Genomic DNA, 19113 nt, shown 5'->3' on the forward strand with positions numbered 1-19113 from the left:
TGTGTTTGATGTTTGTAGTCTTTTAACTCTTTTGTCATGAACTACACAATTATAAAGAGCTTTTAAATTATCTTCATTTCTATCTGTATTTCTGTCATTGTCTCTGTGTCTGTCTTTTGTTTTTAGTAATCTCTCTGTCTCTCTCTAAATCTCTTATTCTCACTCTCACTCTTTGCTCTCTGCTCTCTGCTTTCTGCTCTTGTTCCTCTGATGTGTTTTCATCATTGTGAGGAAATCTAGTGGGGGAACCTTCTCTATCATTGTAAGTTGAGCCCATTCTGATATTTTGCATAGATCTTTGTAAGGTAGTTAAATACAATGTGATTGCATATATCACAGGGTTGAGGGACTTGCTTAGGGTCACAATGTTAGTAAGAGAACTACTTGGGCACTGAAAGTCTAAGTGACTTGTCCAAGGTCACTTGTGTCAGTGGTAGTACTCAAATTTAGATCTTTTGTTTCCAGAAACTATGCACTATATAATGCATTATATTCCTAGAGATTATTTAAAAGCAAATGAACAGAATTTCTATAATTTAAACAAAGTTCAATTTTGCATGAGATTTTTACAGAAAGAACTGAGAGGTTAAAATGAATTTTTCACTGCTACCCAGTGAGTGACTGGTGTAGTTGCTTCATACTAAATCTCACTGAGCATGATTACTACCCTTGCTTGCAGAGAAAAAGTCCATTGTTGAGTATATAGAAGTCATACTATAATGCATTTCATTTTTTTCTGATGGTAAGTATGATTGATTAGTAGTCTTCATATTAGAACAAATTTTCTTATCACATTATTTACTTCTCATTGATTTTCTTTCATCCATTCTCCTTGATTTCATTAAAGGAAATAGGTATCTTCCAATATAAGGTTAACTTCAGAAGAAAAGAATAGGGAATAATCTTATTCTATCAGTATTAAGGAGCATCTGGGTGAGAATGTTCCTTCTATGATTCAGGTCAGTACTTTTTCTGCAAATATTTTATAATGTTGCCTAGAGCAGAGGGTAGTCAAGTGTCCATGATTACATTGGGAAAAGAAGTTTTCCTGACTCTCCTGCTCTTTCTATTGACTGTTCCTATAAACCTTTCAACTTCAAAAATAGCAAGAAAATTCTAATCTTAATGTGTGTTCTTATATTTTGCATAGATCTTTGTAAGCAATATCTTCTGAGAATTGTGGATAGTTTACTTCCTGCTTCAGTAAGGTAGTTAAATATAGTGCTATTGTATATATCACAGAGAAGTGTTTAACTACCTCTACAAAAATGTGATTAAAATTACTGATACTTGTGAAAGAGTTCTTATAGATTTTTTTTCTTTTTCCACTTCTCCTAAAAATATTTTTTTCTGTTTACTGAAATTTGCCTCCCTGTAACTTCTGCTCATTGTTCTATACTCTACTCTCTAGGTCCAAACTCAATAAAGCTAATTCTTTAGCCACAGGATAGTCTATTAAATATTTGGAGATTGAAATAATGTCCCCTACTAAGTTTTCAGGTTTTTAGTTAGCATTTCTAATTATTTCAAGCAATGTTTATAGTTTAGTATTGAATCCACAAGCCATCAGGCTTATTACAATAATTTGTCAATGCTCTGACTACAATGTGGCCCCTTCAACTAGACATAGCACTCAAAATATCACCTGAACAGCAAAGAATAATGGATTCTGATTTATTCTGATAATCAAGTGGAATTAGGGTAGGATAAGCACACTGATATAACTCTCTACTATTTTATGCTTTTTTGTTCCCATCATTCTTGATTCCTGTTCATAAAGTTCCATAAAGAATCCACGCAATATACTCAAGATTTTCTTGTTGTTGTTTTGTTAGTGGTACCACTGGGAACACTCAGATTCTCTGTCTCTCAACTCTTCTTGTCATTACATGATTTATCTCTTCTTGTTAGTAATAAATATCTTAGAGAATGCCTTTGATAGCACACACAAATATCAAATGACTATATTCTTTAGTCTATATTCAGTCATAATGTGTCTTCACATTGTCCTTTGTGATGCATATATATATATATATATATATATATATATATATATGTATACATATATATGTATCTTCAGTCCTTTCAAGATCCACATATCACATTAGAGACCACTATTTACAATCCTTTCAACTACTCCTACTCTACTGAATCGGTTGTAGGATAGCAGCATGGGAAAAAAAAGCATGATGACAACAAATACAAATTCAAAGGAAAGAGAAGACCCTCAATTACAGTTGAGAATATTGGGGGCAGTACAGAATAAATAATAATGGGATACAGACAGTATGAAAATAATATCTAGAAAATAAAATTTGAGGATATCAGTAAAAAGGTTTATGAGACAATGCAGTTTTCTGATTTAATTTCTGAGAGCCCATATGCATCTGTTTTGTATGATTCTGCCATGGTACAAGGGATCTTTTCTTTTTTGGGGGGTGGGGGGACAATGTTCACTTTTCTTTATCTAGATACTTTCACGCAAACTTATTCCAGTACTTCAAAGGATCTGTGACATCACTAGGGTGGGTACTCTCTCTACCAGTGAAGATTGAAATTTCTGCTTTCTTATTCTGTGCATGAGATCTAAGGAGTCATCATATCAAAGGTGGAGAATACTAGTCTTACGTTGAATAAAATGAGCAATGTACTTCCCATGTTGCCTAAATATTTTCATTAGCAAGAGTGCATGATTGAAGAAGCACCAATAAGAAGAGGGAGTACTTATTGCTTATCATGTGTTTTGTATTCTTGTTTTCCTCTCAATTTCCCTCAAATTAACCTAGGGAAATGGAGTTTCCTGAAACATGCAAGGGACAGGAATCTAGCAGAGACATTTGGGCCAATGGCAGAAAATATTGACCAGGGAAGAGTGGAAAGTACTTCATCACCAAAGACTTCTTTTAAGAGATAGTAATTTAGGAAGTGGAGCCAAGACGGTAGTATGAAGGCAGCATTTCCCTGGAACTCCTTCCCCAGGGAAATCCAAAAGTTGACTCTAATCAAAATTTAGAGTAACACAACCCACAGAAAGACTGAGTGATACATTTTCCCAGTCCAAGATAACCTAGAAGTTCTGGAGGAAAGGTGTGTTTCATCAGGATTAGGAGTTGGAAAAAGCCCTGGTCACAGTGCAGTCCCAGAAAAGCTTGAAGGGCTGGGGAGTGAATTCGGCTAGACCAGAATGAGTGTGGAGTGAGGAGCACTGGCTGAAGAACCTGACGCAAGAATCAGGAGAAACCAGCTTGCACCTCCAGAGCACAGCCCCCAGATGGTAAGGGGGTCAGGGGATACTGCAGAGATTTCTCTGTTCTCCCTGGGGGCAGAACTCTGCTGTTTGCCCACACTCAGATCCGGGTTGCAGTTTGGGCTTCCATACTAACATAGCTGAGCAGGGCACCTCCTTACCACTCTATGCAGAGGGAAGAGCTGTGGTCATCTTCATTTCAAAGCACAGGCAAGAGAGCATAAGACCTAGGAGGAATAAAGGTCACAGTGGGGTGTTCCACATCTCCCCCCCAAAAAAACCCCAAAGCCTTAGAAATACTGCTAATTAGTCTTGGATTGAAGAAATGAGTAAACAACAGAAAAAGAAGAATCCTACCATAGAAAATTACTTTAGTCCCATGAAAGATCAAAACCCATACTCAGATGATGACAAAAATCATCATCTTCGACAAAATTGAAGCTTCCATATCTAAAAGCTCCAAGAGAAATAGAAAATGGGCTCAGACTATAGATGAGCTCAAAAACAATTTTGAAAAGCACTTAAGGGATGTGGAGGACAAATTGGGAGAAGAAATGAGAGTGATGTAGAAAAATCATGAAAACCAAATCTACAGCTTGGTGAAAGAAATACAAAAAACAAATACTGAGGAAAATGATATGTTAAAACCAGTTTAGGCCTGATGGAAAAAGCAAAACAAAAGGCAAATGAGGAGAAGAATGCCTTAAAAAGCAGAGTTAGCCAGCTTGGAGATTAAAACAGCTCTCTGAAGTAAATAATTCTTTCAAATGCAGAATGTAACTAAAGGAAGCTAATGACTTTGCAAGAAATCAGGAAGAAATAAAACTCTTCTAAAAAAGCCCCAAATTAGAAGAAAATGTGAAATATCTCATTGGAAAAACAACCAACCACAAGAACATATCCAGAAGAAATAATTTAAAAATTATTGGCTCCCTGAAAATCATGACCAGGAAAAGAGCCTAGAATTCATTTTTTAAGAAATAATACAGTAAAATTGCCCTGAGATCCTAGAAGCAGAGGGTAAAAATAGAAAGAGATCCCAAAAGAAAAACTTCCAGGAATGTTACAGCCAAATTAAAAAACTCCCAAATCAAAGAGGAAATCCTAAAAGCTGCCAGAAACAAACAATTCAACTATAGAGGTTCCATAGTCAGGATTACACAGGATGTGCATCTACATTAAGGGCTTGTAGGGATTGGAATATGATATTCCAGAAGACAGAAGATTTTGTTTTACAACCAAGAATTAACTACCCAGCAAAATTGAACACCCTCTTTAGGGGAAAAGATGGACTTTCAATGAAACAGGGGACTTTCAGACTTTCCTATTGAAACAACCAGAGCTGAACAGAAAGTTTGATCTCCAAGTACAGGACTCTGGTAAACCATAGAGGGAGTGGAAGAGAGGGACTAACTATGAGGAACTTGATGATGTTGAACTATTTATATTCCTGCATGGGAAGAAGATAATGATAACTCATATGAATTTTATTGTTTATAAGAACTGTTAGAAGTAGTATATATATATATATATATATATATATATATATATATATATATATATATATATATATACATATATATCTATGGCACAGGAAGGAGCAGAATATAATGGTATAATATAATTAAAAAGATGGAGTCAATGGGTAATAAAGGAAAGTACTGGGAGGAAGGAAAAGGAGTTGAAGAAGAAGCTAAGAAATTTCACATAAGAGGCAAGGAAAAGATTTTTCAATGGAGTGGAATGGGGGAAGGCAAGGGAGAGTTAGTGAGCCTTCATTCTCATCAGTAATGGCTCAGAGAGGAAATACACACAGTACAGTGAGGAAATCTATCTTACCCTAGAGAAAAATGAGAAGAAAGGGAGGGGATAAGGGGGAATAGGGGGGAGGGAAGGGGGGATAGGTGATAGAAGAGAGAGTAGATTGTGGGAGAATGTACTCAGATGCAACAAACTTTTGGACAGGGTCAGGATGAAAGGAGAGACAAAGAATAGGATAAATGAGAGTGGGGAGGAATAGATTGGAGGGAAATGCAAATAGTAATAGCAACTCTGGGAAAAATATTGAAGCAACTTCTCTGATGGACTTATGATAAAGAAAGCAACTCACCCCAGAGACAGAGCCATTGGAATCTGAAAACAGAATGAAGTACCTTTTTTTTTCTCTCTCTCTCACTATTCTTGAGGTTTCTTGTCTTCTTCGGGGGCGGGGTACGTTTACTCTTTTAAAAAATTATTATAATAATATAAAATAAATAAATCTAGAAAACAAGATAGTAATTTAAGAGATAGCGATTTGGTTAGACCTTGAATGAATTTGCAAGTTTTTTTTTGAATAGATAAAAGAATGAGAAAAAACAAAAATTAAACAAAAAATAACTATGGGGGACAGTCACCTTAAAAACACAGAATTTTACAGATGGAACCCTACCCCTGCCATCTGTGATGGATGAAATATGATATAAAAGAGGAAATAAAAGTTCAAGTTTCTCATCATATCATTTTTTTGAGCAATGTGTGTCAATTGAATAACATATTAGAATCAAGCTTTCTCACCTTTCAGGGCTCTCGAGTACAGAGAGTTCGATTTTTATGTATTAAAAGAAAATATGATATAAAGCAAGGAGCAAGATTATCTCACTTCTAATTGGAGGAAACATTAGAGACTTTCTGAGTTTAGTAGTGGATGAAAGAGTTTTGAAAGTTGAAATAGGAAAGTTATCAAATGAATGTGATTCTTGAATTTCTTCCTGAACTAGAATGTGATTCAATTTCCACAATTGGCAAGAAGATATAGTTTAGAGTAAATTAAACTTGCCTCAAAATGAAGTTTTACAGGATGGAGTCAGTTTGATTCACACAATTTTCACACTTCTTTTATATCCTAATAGAAAGGTTGCTAGTCAACTAGTCAAGTTTGGGAAGCTGAGAGATATTTACAGCGCTGAGAGAAATTTAGAAAGAGCTAGGCCTTCCATTAAATAGATAAAATTCTTAAGGGATCCTATTTTCTCATCCTTATCTTGTGGGTAGATTGAAATTCATGAAATCCCTTAAAATTTTTCCATATATGTCCAAAATAATCATGACCAAGAGGCTGTTGCAGTTGCAGTTATATAGTATTTTCTATAGAAAAGCAGGAAGCTACAGTCACAACACAAACGGAAAGTACAGTTTAAGGAAAAGTCTCACCTAGAAAAAGAGCCTCAAACATGATATGACAAGTGACTCTGGAAATTTAAATTTAAATTGTGGAATTCAAAATCTTATGAATAGTGATTATCTATGTAAAGGATTCCACATCATTTTCCTAACAAAAATTTTCTTTTGTGGTTTGAAGAACATTGAACTTAGAAATGGGAAATCTGAGGTAGAAAATGGAGTGATACAATTTAGAGATTTTGTCAGGTATATTTTCAGGGTGGTGTGTTATATTCAAATCATTTCCCTGACAATCTGAGTAACTTTTCAGCATAGGAAATTATTTTAGGCTTTTTTAGAAAAATCAAATTGAGGATAAAAAGAAAACTACAACAACAAAAACCCTCAAATCATTGCAAAGGACAGAGTTTAGAATATCGCTTATTCAAGTTCTTCTGAAACTTGCTAGGTTTGTCACTGAGAGAATTCAATTCAACAAATAACTACTTGCTTTGTATAACATATATTGTACTGAATCACTGGGATAAAAGGAAAAAAAAGGAGAATTTCTACCTCTTAGGAATTTATGTTGTTTTAGGAGCCTGGAATTACCAATTCATGGGTGGGAGTTGGTATCTTAGTTATTTAACTAAACAAGTTATCAGGGGCGGCTAGGTGGCACAGTGGATAAAGCACCGGCCCTGGAGTCAGGAGTACCTGGGTTCAAATCCAGTCTCAGACACTTAATAATTACTTAGCTGTGTGGCCTTGGGCAAGCCACTTAACCCCATTTGCCTCGCAAAAAACTAAAAAAAAAAAAGTTATCCTCATCATTGTATTTGTTACTGCACTATATCTTACCCCGACTACTCATTATAGCATGATGATGGTGCTAGGTTGTTAAACTTTGTGCTAGTGGAGTGTAACTATAGTCTTGATGAGCTGGTAACCTGCTTTTTGAGAAACAGATGAATAAATATGGTCAGGTATTAACAGTTGACTGGCCATATGGTGAAAGTTTCTTTGGCCAACAGTACTTAGGAAACAAAGAAAAATAGAAAACAATCTGCAGTCTTGAGTTGACTCCTACTTTTGCAGAGAATGCAACAAAATAGATGGAAATGGGGGAGAGAAATATAGTAATAAATATTTGGCAGCATTTTGATCATCTATAAATTTTAACTTATAGTTTGATATTCGAAAATATGAGATTACTTTTTGGGTTTTTTTTTTTTGTGAGGCAATGGGGTTAAGTGGCTTGCCCAAGGCCACACAACTAGGCAATTATTAAGTGTCTGAGGCCCGATTTGAACTCAGGTAATTCTGACTCCAGGGCCGGTGCTCTATGCACTGTGCAAACTAGCCCCTTAAATGTATGAGATTCTTGATCAGTGCCTAATGAATGAACAGAGTGGAGAACTAGGTTTCATTAATCTTGCCTTTGCAAAAATCAATATCATAAATTAGAAATTGTGGCTAAATGTAAAGCTGGATTTAAAGTTCTCCATATAATGCAAGAAAGTGAAAAAGTTGGTGGAATTGTTTTATTATTCAATCCACAGGTTACAAGAAATGTATCATGGAATATTTGCTCATCTTGTTTCATGGTACTCATTCAGATGGTGGAAGAAAAAGTAGGTCCTATGATTTAAGTAGTCTGAAAAAATGAGAATATAGGTATTTGAGGAAGTATATGTTGAAGTTTCCTAGTATGAGAATAAAGGTTGATGTAGTAAAGTCTGTGAACCAGGCATTTGAACTGATTGAGGAAGGAAGGAAGGCAAGTTCCCTGAAAGTCAATAAGTAACAAATATCAAAATCTTGACTGCATGATAAATGAATTGGATGAAATTGAAAGAAGAAGACATAACTGAATGATAACAGTTGAGGAAGAACCTGGAAGTGGCAGTAAGGTGGACTCTACCATTTCAAGTGGATTGGAGGTTTGAGAAAAATTATAACCATACATGAAATACTAGTGAAGGATCAAGTGTTATCAAGAGGGATGCAAGTTTCGGAAAGGGCCAGAAGATAGAAGCAGTGAGAAAGGAAAAATTTTAAAATGAAAGGAAGTGTGTTAGGAAAGTGTGTTGAAAGGAAACGGAGCAGGCTTTCTAGTAGTCACAATATATGAAGTAAGTAGATCTGAGTGGGACACTGGTGGAAATAAGAATAAGTGAGCTGGCTTTATTTGAGTTGTAGGAATAGCAGAGATTCAGAGATTCAGAATAACTTCAATGGGAAGAGAATAAATGAATAGGAGGATACTAAGCCTAGAATAATGAATACATGCAAAACATCTTAGATGGGGAGAAATGGATTGAAGGAAAAAATGATTAGATGTTTAAAGACTGTTTTTTCAAGTTTGGAGTGTGTGTGCATATATGCATGTATATATATATATATGTATATATATATATATATATACATATATATATATATATATACATATTTTTTTTCTTTCATCCTTGAAGAAGATTGTGACATCAGGATAGTGATGCCATGACATGCAGGTTAATTAGATTTGAGTGAGGGGTGCTGTGCTAAGTCACCAGCCTTACTTTCTCCTTCAGAGCCATTTGGGTCTAATGGCTGGATATGGATCAGGAAGATTGGAGATGACCCTGGATGTGAGGCAGTCACTTACTGACTTACCCAAGGTCATTCTGCTAGTATGTGTCAAGTGAGTGAGACTGGATTTGAACTCATGTCTTCCTGACTCCAAAGCCAATGTTCTACATGCATGGGATACATAAATACATGCATAAATGCCCATGCATGTGCATTCTTGAAAATGCATTGCCAAAGGGCAGCAATTTGAGGCATTTCTTTCAGAAAATTGCACTCCTTTGATAATTTCAAACTTTCCCCAGAAACTAAGACAAATTTTTAAAATAGCGCTATACTACCAGTATTGTTGTGTGCTTATGAGTCAGGGAATTAAATATTGTTATCACTCAGAGAGCAACAGAGAGGGAAATAGTTGCTCTGAGCAGGCTGATCTACATTACAAATAAGGAATTGTAGAGAATAATAAGAAGAATAAAGGATGTCATCAGGGAAACGAATGCAATCAAGATCTTAGCCACCATTAATTAATTAATTAATTGATTAATTAATTGAGATTTCAATCACCTTGGCAGAGAGAAGAGAGGGTATATAATAAATGAGTTGGTTTAGTGATGTGTAGGTGGAAGTAGCATTAGACATTAATATAGATTCACTCTACAGTAATATCCTGTTAATTTAGGGGAATTTATTCATATGTAAATAATTAAAATTACAAATCATAAATGAGTATTATTGGAATGTGAATATGCATAAGAATCTAAAGTTGTATTAAAGTTAATAGCAGAGAAAAAATGTATGCCAATTTTCTTTTTCACCTATCTGAATAGAAATATTAAATGGAAAAAATTAGGAGCAAATGATTTGTTACATTCTCATTAAACAGAAAACATGGATCTGAAGTAAAGAAAACACAAACAAATCAAAAGAAGTTTCTGAAGGTCTAAGAGGTCATTTTAAGTGGCAGATCTGACACCTAGTATTTGCCTCTCCTTGCCACTTAAATTTCCTGATTCTCAGCTATAAAAAAGAGAGATAATTATACTTAAACTTTCCACCTCATGGTAGATGTAAGGAAGGAGCTTTGAAAATTCCAATGTACTATATATTTGTGGAATTTTTATTATTGACTATTGCTGAGAAAATAAATGCAAGTCTTCATTGTTGGCAATGTGAAGTATTTAGGTGAACTGAGGGGTTTTTTTAAGCTAAAATCAATTAATCAACTTTGAGTTATACTTAAGATAGTTGGAAACAATCTAATTAATATGATTAAATAATATGATGCTGAAAAAAGTTAAACATATTTATAATAAATAAATTTTTCCCTATAATCATATATTTAGATATATCTGCTAAAGAAAGATTTAAAATGTTCAAAATTGAATGACTGTAGCAATTTTGCTTTTCTATCATTTTTGATGTGAATAAAGGAATAAATCAATGAATAAATGAATAAAAATTATTTATGGAGTGTAAATCAATTCCCAGGTATTAAGTGCAAAATACTGGGATACAGGATGCAAAAATAAAAAAATAAGATAGTTACTATGTTCAAAGAGCTCATGAATTAGTAGGAAAATATAGTTTTGAATCTCTATTTGCAAATATATATATATATATATATATATATAAACATGTGCATATACATATACAAATACACATCTATGTACACATAAGTATGCACACTTCTATATATAATCTATATGTGTCAGGTAGATAATATTCCACTTCAAGTAAGATTTTTTTAAGTACTTCTTGAGCCTTAGGAAAAATCAGAAAATATGATGATATATCTCTTGCAATGCTATTTCTGCAAATAAAATAATATTTATTTGAATGTAAACAATTAGATAATTTCAAGGAATTTAATGGTAAAAACTTTTTCAGATCTAGATGTAGTTCCCAAGGAGATAGAGACTGTAGCACCTGCAATGATAATTGTTAATTGTCATCTACTATGGTTGACTTTTTTCGATTAAGAGATTTGGGTGTTGAGCTAAGAGCAGAGACTACAGACTCTATAGCATGGCTATTCCCAGGATCTGGGATTTTTTTATTGGGGTATCAACAAGGAAATGATGGTCAAATGGTGGAAGCATTTTGATTCACTTATTACTGATCATCCCTTCATTTTTCTTCCATAATTTCTTAACTTTTAACCTCCAAATTCAGAAGGATGTAAATGGAATTTATTTTGGGAGAGATATTTGGTTTACTCATGAATTTAATAAATAATTTTAAAAAGTAATAACAATTCTGTCAAATAGATGAAATGTGTAAATGATAGAAAATATATATACATATATATGTGTGTATGTATATATATATATATATATGTATATATACTTATATTCTACATTGATTTAGAAGCAATTGCAAAGAAGGTACAAAGACAAAGTCATGGGCTTAATCAAAATATTGCTGCTTACTTTTACTCAATTCCAAGATCAGAAAACTGATTTCTTCATCTCGTCAAGTTCTCCATTCAACAAATATATGCTATTGGTCACAGCAGCTGAATAATTGTAGGAAGACCATTGCAAATCCTTAACCATAACTATGGAAAATAATTTAATAATAGATTTATAGCATTAAGCTGCATATGGAAAAGGTACATTTTTAGAATCAGTCATTTGGATCAATTTTCATGTAATGTTCTTATGCAAGGAAAAAACATCTCTATGAATTTTTCAAGTTAAAAATATCTCTGATCACAATTTAAAACTGTCAGGAATAATTGTTATTTTAAAATGGAGGAAATATAGAGAAAAGCATTGGGATCCCTGTTTTACCATTCACTTTATAAATGGTCATTATTAACTATTCTACATCTTGTAATCTGAGTATTAACAGGGGCACTAAGAAGTTAAATGACTTTCACAGCATATCCCTGCCAATATATGTTAGAGATAGGAATTAAAGTTAGTTCTACCTCTATCCTAAGCCAGAGTTCTATCCACTAGGCCACAACTATGTCTTGCCCTTTTTAGACAATAACCAAACTATGCCTTCCTTTTTAACCAACCTTTCCATTTGTTTCTTTCCCCATTTAATATACAGAATTAAAAAACAAAAGATAAAATAATAAAAGAGGAATAAACTTTTCTAAATCAGAGTAAGGGTTTTCATCTGAGATCAGAACAATAGAACAATAAAGGAGATTCACAAAAGTCATTTGGAATGTCCCCATTCTCACCTATATTCCCTAAATACTTCATCTCTTATATCTAGCTATGTATTCCAAACTTGCAGGCAGCATGGCATGGTGGCAAATGTATTAGATTTGAAGCCAAACATTCTGGTTTCAAATGTACTCTGTCACTTGCTGTCTGTGGTGCATTTTGGCAAGCACTTACTTTCTCTGAGATTTTACTTTATTTCCTCAGCTGTAAAATGAGAATGCTACACTCAGAGGACCCTTCTGACTCTCAATTTATGATGTTATGAATACATCCTTCTTGAAATTTAAAAAATACAGCATGGTATATGCCACAGTAATCAGATGTCATAATAAAATTCCCAAATGTTTATGTCTTCTAGTATAATTCTTTTACATTACTCAGGCACACCCCAGGCTTGGGAAACTTCATTCTGCTCAAACTTGACAATATTCATTGTGGATACTTAATTAGATTTGAACAGCATTAATCTTGAGGTAGAAATTTATTTAATATTTCACAATATGAGTTCCATATGACTATTGATATATTAAAATACAAAAGTAATATTTTTCTTGGTAACATCCTTCATCAGTAGTTTCAAATATGTCTTTCTGAAAAAATCAAACTGAGGTTTATGTGGAAAACGAGTGGGGACAGCTAGATGGTAAAGTGGATAGAGCACCAGACCACCAGTCAGGAGGACCTGAGTTAAAATGTGCCCTCAGATACATAATAATTGCCTAATTGTATGACCTGGGGCAAGTCACTTAACTCCATTGCCTTAAATAAATTTAAATGAAAAAGAAAATGAATTAAGTATTTCAAGTTTCTGGGTTAGTTTTAGAGTCTGGGGAAGTGATCTGTTTCTCTAACTGATGTCCCAATATTTAGCAGTACATGCTCTCTAAATATATGATTATCTAATAAATATTAACATTGCACTAATAAAAAATGAAAGCAGAGCCAAATGACATAATTTAATTAGCCAAGATAATGAAGTAGGGCTATAGTATCTGATGTTCCAGAGGTCCAAAGATGCATTTTCATGTTCCTTTAGTCCTTGCATCTTTGGAGAGTTAGTATGAGTGAATCATCAATAGTTGTAATATTCAGAATCAGTACTTTTGACAGAAATGGAAATTTAGAAGGGTGTGATTCGAGGTTGAGTTTTTCTTTATTATTTATAGCTAAATCTCATTAACTTTTATTAATGATGCTTTCAATTTTATGTGCTTGAAAAACAGAATTGCCCAGGATATATACATGGTTGAGATGATGTACTATTTTTTAAATTGTGATTGTTATTTTGGGCAGCTGGGTTTCAGTAAACATTAAACTTCGTAAACACACATCAGAATGAATTATCTGGAAAGGAGAACTATAGTGAACAGTTTCTTAGACTCAACTTAAAGACAACATAAATTCAGTAATCTTAGTAGATAATTATTAGGAAAGGAAATAAAGATGAAACAAAGGGAGCTTCTTTATTGTTAATGCTAATAATTGTACTGAAAATGATCTTAAAGGAAGTTATTATTATTATTATTATTATTATTATATTAACTATTCATTTGATGAGATAATGTGATGTAGTGGAAAGAAACTGGATTTCATATCAGGAAAACCTATATTCAACCAAAGGTTTTCTAAGATAATAATAACTGTATAACACTAAATAACTCCCTTAGCCAGTTTGCCTCAGATGCTTTATTTATAATATGAGAGAGTTGGATCCAATGACATCTAATTTCACTTGTAGCTCTGAATTTATGATAGTAAAATTTTCTTTTTCTTTATTCTCAGCTCTACATTATTCTCACTATCTGATTTTCACTGAGGAAGCTGGACAATTAAGTTTATTGCATCTGTTCCCGATTTTATTATTGAATTTCACTTGGGTCCTCCTTACTTAAATGGATTTATTTTTCTTCTTCCTAATCAATTCCCTATTCTACTACCCACAAAGACTATTCTAAAACTTTTTTTAAGCCATCAACACTATTGCTTATGCAAAAATTCTCGAAGATAGTCTTTTTCCTTTTAAGGGCCATCCCTCCCAACATGCACCCTTCATCTAGTTTCTTTCCAAGTTCTCCAAAGATTATGCTGATAATCAATTTCAGGCTCTAATTTTCAGTTATTGCCTTTCTACTGATTTCTTTCCTACTGCATAAAATTATGCTTCCATACTGCATACAAAGATTATCTCCATTATTAAAAAAAAAAACATAAAGCAGGGTGCAGGTAGGTGGCAACAATCCTGGAATCAGGAGGACCTAGGCTCAAATCTGACCTCAGATACTTAGTAATTACCCAGTTGTGTGCCCTTGAGCAAATCACTTAAACCCAATTGCTTTGAAAAAATCAAACCAAAAACAAAAAACAAAAACTGCCAAAAAACCCACCTTTGACTTCATCCTACTATAATCTCAATTCAATCTTCCTATAACTTTCCTTCCATTCTCAAGCAAACACACAGTGGGGGGGGGGGGGAAGCAAAAACCAAAACCTGCCTATTTTCAATAACTTTGCTAGACTGTCTTCATTTTCTTCATCAAACAGAGATTGAGGACACCCAATTCCAGGACTGTCTTTATCCCACAAGGAGTTTTGCTTCAGTACTCAAATTAAAGTCATTTATTTTCATCCTCTGTCTTTATTTCAGGGCCTTCTCTAGTGCTACAGAGATTGTTATTCACATCAAGCTACAAGTTTTTTTTTTTTTTTCTGCCAAAATTAACCAAGGTTATAGTTTTACATTCTCGTACCTATGGCAAGATGAACTTCTTGGGCTTCATAGAAGTTGGACCTAAAGGAGTATTCTAATTACATACTTGTTTTAAATAATCACTCTTTATTCAATGCTATTCTGACTAGACTCATTCACTCTTGCTCCTTTATAATCTTCTCATATCAGTGATTTTGAATCCTTGTCCAAAGATGTATAAACCCCTCCTCCCCTGCCTAATCCTTTACTCCTTGCTCACTTTTTTTTTCCATTCCCATCAACTTTGCTTCAACTGTCTCACTCCAGATTTAGCTAACCATTCAATTACTCTGTTCTCTGGAATATTTCCTTAAGGTCAGACTCATTTTCATCTTGAAACTTTTTCTTGTATTATTTCCATCATTTTTGGACTCTTTGATATCTGAATCTTTGTATCTATCTCTATCTACTCTATCCTTTACTGATCACACTTTCATTCAACCCTCTCTAGTTCCTTCTACTGTTCAACATGAGAAAGTCAAAATATTATGTAATCCTATGACTATTTCCAAAAAAGCTTTCTTCTTTTGAAGTTTATTCCATGCAAATTTATCACAGTGAAGATTCTGGTAGTTGCCGTTTATTGATTCTCAGGGCATCCTTCTTTCCTCAAATGACTCCAGTTTTTTACTTAGTTCCAAATATTGTCCTTATGCAGTGAGATTTTAATATAATCCCTAAAGTACCTTAATTTTGCAGTTCCTCAATCAACAACATTTCCATGACCTGATCTTTCAATATACTTCAACTACAGACAAATGGGTATACCATTTATTGTACCATCAATCAAAAAAAATGTTCCACTTCCACATTCATTTACTATGAAATTCCTTTATTCTGATCACAGTGCTATATGATTATTTCTTTCTCTCTACTTTATAATACCAAACCATATTCTTCATTTCCCTCACTCTGACCTCCAGTCTTGCTAACCCACAGTGGTTTGGAAGGCCTTTGCTGCTGCACTGACTAGACACTATTTTTAGCTCATTTCAACCCTTTGTTGAATCCATTCAACTATTCAACTACAAATATATATATATATATATATATATATATATATATATATATACACTATTCTCTGCATTCAAACTTCTTAACTAAATTGTTGATCATGCCTTGATAATCCTAAGTCTGAATAACTCCCACCACCTAATGCTTTTTTTACTATTCACGCACTGCTAAACAGGTGGTGAAAATCATAAAACCATGATGATTGAATATATTAAAAAATTATATTTTGTAATCTTAACTTGTCCTTTATGGCATCAATTCAATTCTTTTAAGTCTCCCTATTAAATTTTCTACCCATCTCACCATAGCAGCTGTTCTAAAATTTATAATCCCTTCTCAAATCTCAGCCATTTTCTCAGAATTATTTATTTTCCCTTACCCTTTTTATTTCCTATAATTCACTTGTGAGATTTGTACTTTGCCAACTATCAACTTTCACCTCTGTCTCACATAAAGAGGTGGTCCTTTTTCCTTGACATGGAAAAATCTAGACGTGCTCTCTTGGTCCTATTATAGCTTGTTGTGTATAGCAGATTAATCCCCTGCATGATGCTTAGTCTTCCCATAATTCTCAATTTCTCTTTTTTAAAACAATTGTTGACCCTTTGCCTGTAAACAAACTAATTTTAAACATTATCCAACTCTCACATGATCCAATAATCCCAGACTGATATTTTCTTATATTTCTTCTCAATTTAACTACTTAAGAAAACTTTCTGAAAATAGTGGTTCAACTTCCAGTCTTCTCAAACTGTTCCAAACCTTCTATAAACTGGTTTCACCTACTCCTGAAATTTCCCTCTCCAAATTTGCCAGTGATCTCTTAATTACCAGATTTAATGTCTTTTTTTCCTTAGTATTCATTTTTATTGCTCTCCCTGCAGTCTTTAATTTCATTCATCTTCTTTCCTTAAATACTAGCTTCACTTTGTATTCTTTATATTTTAATTGAATTTTATTTTTCCAATTGCATCATATGAAAGTTTTTCAACATTTATCCACTTGTACTATGAAGTACACAATTTTCTGTCACCTATACTTGCTACTTCCCTACACTCTGCAGCAAACAGTCAGGTGAATATTGTACATACACATTTGTGTTTAACATGCTTACATATTAATCATTTTTGGTAGGAGGAATTAGGACTAAGGGAAAAGAAGGAAAACCATAGGACAGGAAAGAAATACATAGGAGAAATTTTTAAACAGTGAATATAGTTCTTTTTGTAGTGGCAAAGAATTGGAAATTGAAGGGATGTCTATCAATGGGGGGATGGCTAAACAAGCAACAGTAAATGAATACTAAGAAACCATAAACAACACATTTGCAGATGAACTCATTGAGCTCACTTTTTTTTTTTAGCAGTGCATGAATAGGATTGAGAAGCATGGAATGATTTATGGGATCTGATGCTGAGCAAAGTGACTAGAGCCAGGAGAATAACATTAAGATATGAACAATCTTGATGGAAGCAACTCCTCTTGACAGTTCAGAGAACTTGGACAACTACATTTGAATAGTTCTGGATTATATTATCCCCAGCCAGAGGAAGAAAAACAAAGCAAAACAAAACACAGAAAAAAAAATCTGATGAAAACTTTATAAATATTATCTCTTATGTATCTCTTTCCCTTAATCCTATTTCCTCATGCCAAAAATTATGAATTTGTAAATATATTTAACAAGATATGTATGTAAAATGCAAACCTGACTGTTTTCTGCTGAGAGGACCTGGGTGGGAAAGGAAGATGGAGGGAAATTTTGTAACTTGGAAATATGTATGTGCAAATGGATGAAAATAAATAAATTTTTAAAAAGTGAATGTAATAGTCATTCAGATTTTTTTTTAAGGGTCCAAGCAGTTTTTTATTTTCATCATTCTGTGGTGGTGTACAAAAACACTAGGAGAGCAAGTAAATAAAAGTCGGTTAGGAACATAATTGATGTTTATGTCTGCCAGTATTTTAGCTGACTTTCCCATGATAGCTTCTAGTTGTTCTAGGTCCACATGGTCTTTCTGCCTCAGCCTCCCTACTGACACTTGACAAAGCCTTTCAGATCTTCCAAGAAGTTGATGTATTCCTGGTGTTCAAGAGCTGTGCTGAGCTCAATGAGTTTATCTGCAAATGTGTTGTCCACCCCTCGGTCAGCCAGGAAGTCCATCAGGTGGTCATACAGGGCCCAGTCCAAGGAATCTGTGTTCAATATGTAGTTGGTATCCTTCCAGTCAGATTCACTGGTGGGTTGAAAACTCACTTCCCGGATGGAGAAAATGTCACTCTCATCCTCTTATTCCTGTCCAACCTCATCCTCTGGATAGTGGCGGTCCAAGACAAGGGCCTTCTTGGTATTGTCCTTCACAACTTCCACCACAAAGTTTGGGGTTGATGTAAGTTCAGGCTCTTGCTGTTCTTGGGCTTTCTGTCCCTCTGGTGGCTCATCATCAAAGGTTGGCTGGATACTGTTGTTAATATTGAATGTGACTGTGATCCTCTCCCCAGCTAATCTCAGGATTAGCTTGGCTTCTGTTCCTTGTACATCCAGTTCCCAATCTCCGGACATTTTGGGGAGAGATTTGTGTTTCTGGATTTTCCTCTCCTCTTTAATTTCATCTGTCAGAAATTCAGCAAAGACCTTGTCTCCCTCGGTGAGGAGGCCCCCCTGCAAGTGCACGAACAGAGCCCGGGCGCGCTCCGGGGCGGCTGCAGCAGGCGCGGACGCGCGGGGCCCGGCCCGGCGGCCACCTCCAGGAGGCCTGCGAAGGTGCGCGTGGCGGCCAGCGCGGGCCTCAGCCGTGGGAGGGCGGCGGGGCGCAGGGCCCGGGCCCCGGGGCGCAGCAGCAGAGGCAGGGGGACCATGACCGAGACGCGCGAGACAGGCGCGGGGGGCGCGGGCAGAAGGGAAGCCATTCAGATTCTGAAGCAGTGTTTCGGGTTTTTTGTTTTGTTTTATTTTGTTTTTCTTCATCTGTATGTGAATAGCATTGTATACAATAGGTCTCTCAGGGTTGCCCTAGCTCTCTGAATTGTTAAGAGAAGCTGCAACAATCAAAGTTGATCAACTCACAATGTTGTTGTTAATATGTAGAATATTCCCTTGATTCTTCTTCCTTCATTCAGTATCCGTTCCTGTAATTCTTCCCATTCTTCTCTAGTCTGAGGATTCATAATTTCTTATAGAACAATAGCATTTATATACCATAATTTGTTCA

The 19113-nt window shown here is 34.6% G+C and overlaps 1 pseudogene; it reads right to left on the reverse strand.

Annotated features, from left to right (window-relative positions):
- Positions 1 to 17759: 17759 nt before the first annotated feature.
- LOC141499135 (complement component 1 Q subcomponent-binding protein, mitochondrial pseudogene) lies at positions 17760 to 18811 on the reverse strand (annotated as a pseudogene).
- Positions 18812 to 19113: the final 302 nt, after the last annotated feature.

The sequence above is a fragment of the Macrotis lagotis genome, chromosome X (assembly GCF_037893015.1).
Source record: "Macrotis lagotis isolate mMagLag1 chromosome X, bilby.v1.9.chrom.fasta, whole genome shotgun sequence".
Taxonomy (NCBI): domain Eukaryota; kingdom Metazoa; phylum Chordata; class Mammalia; order Peramelemorphia; family Peramelidae; genus Macrotis; species Macrotis lagotis.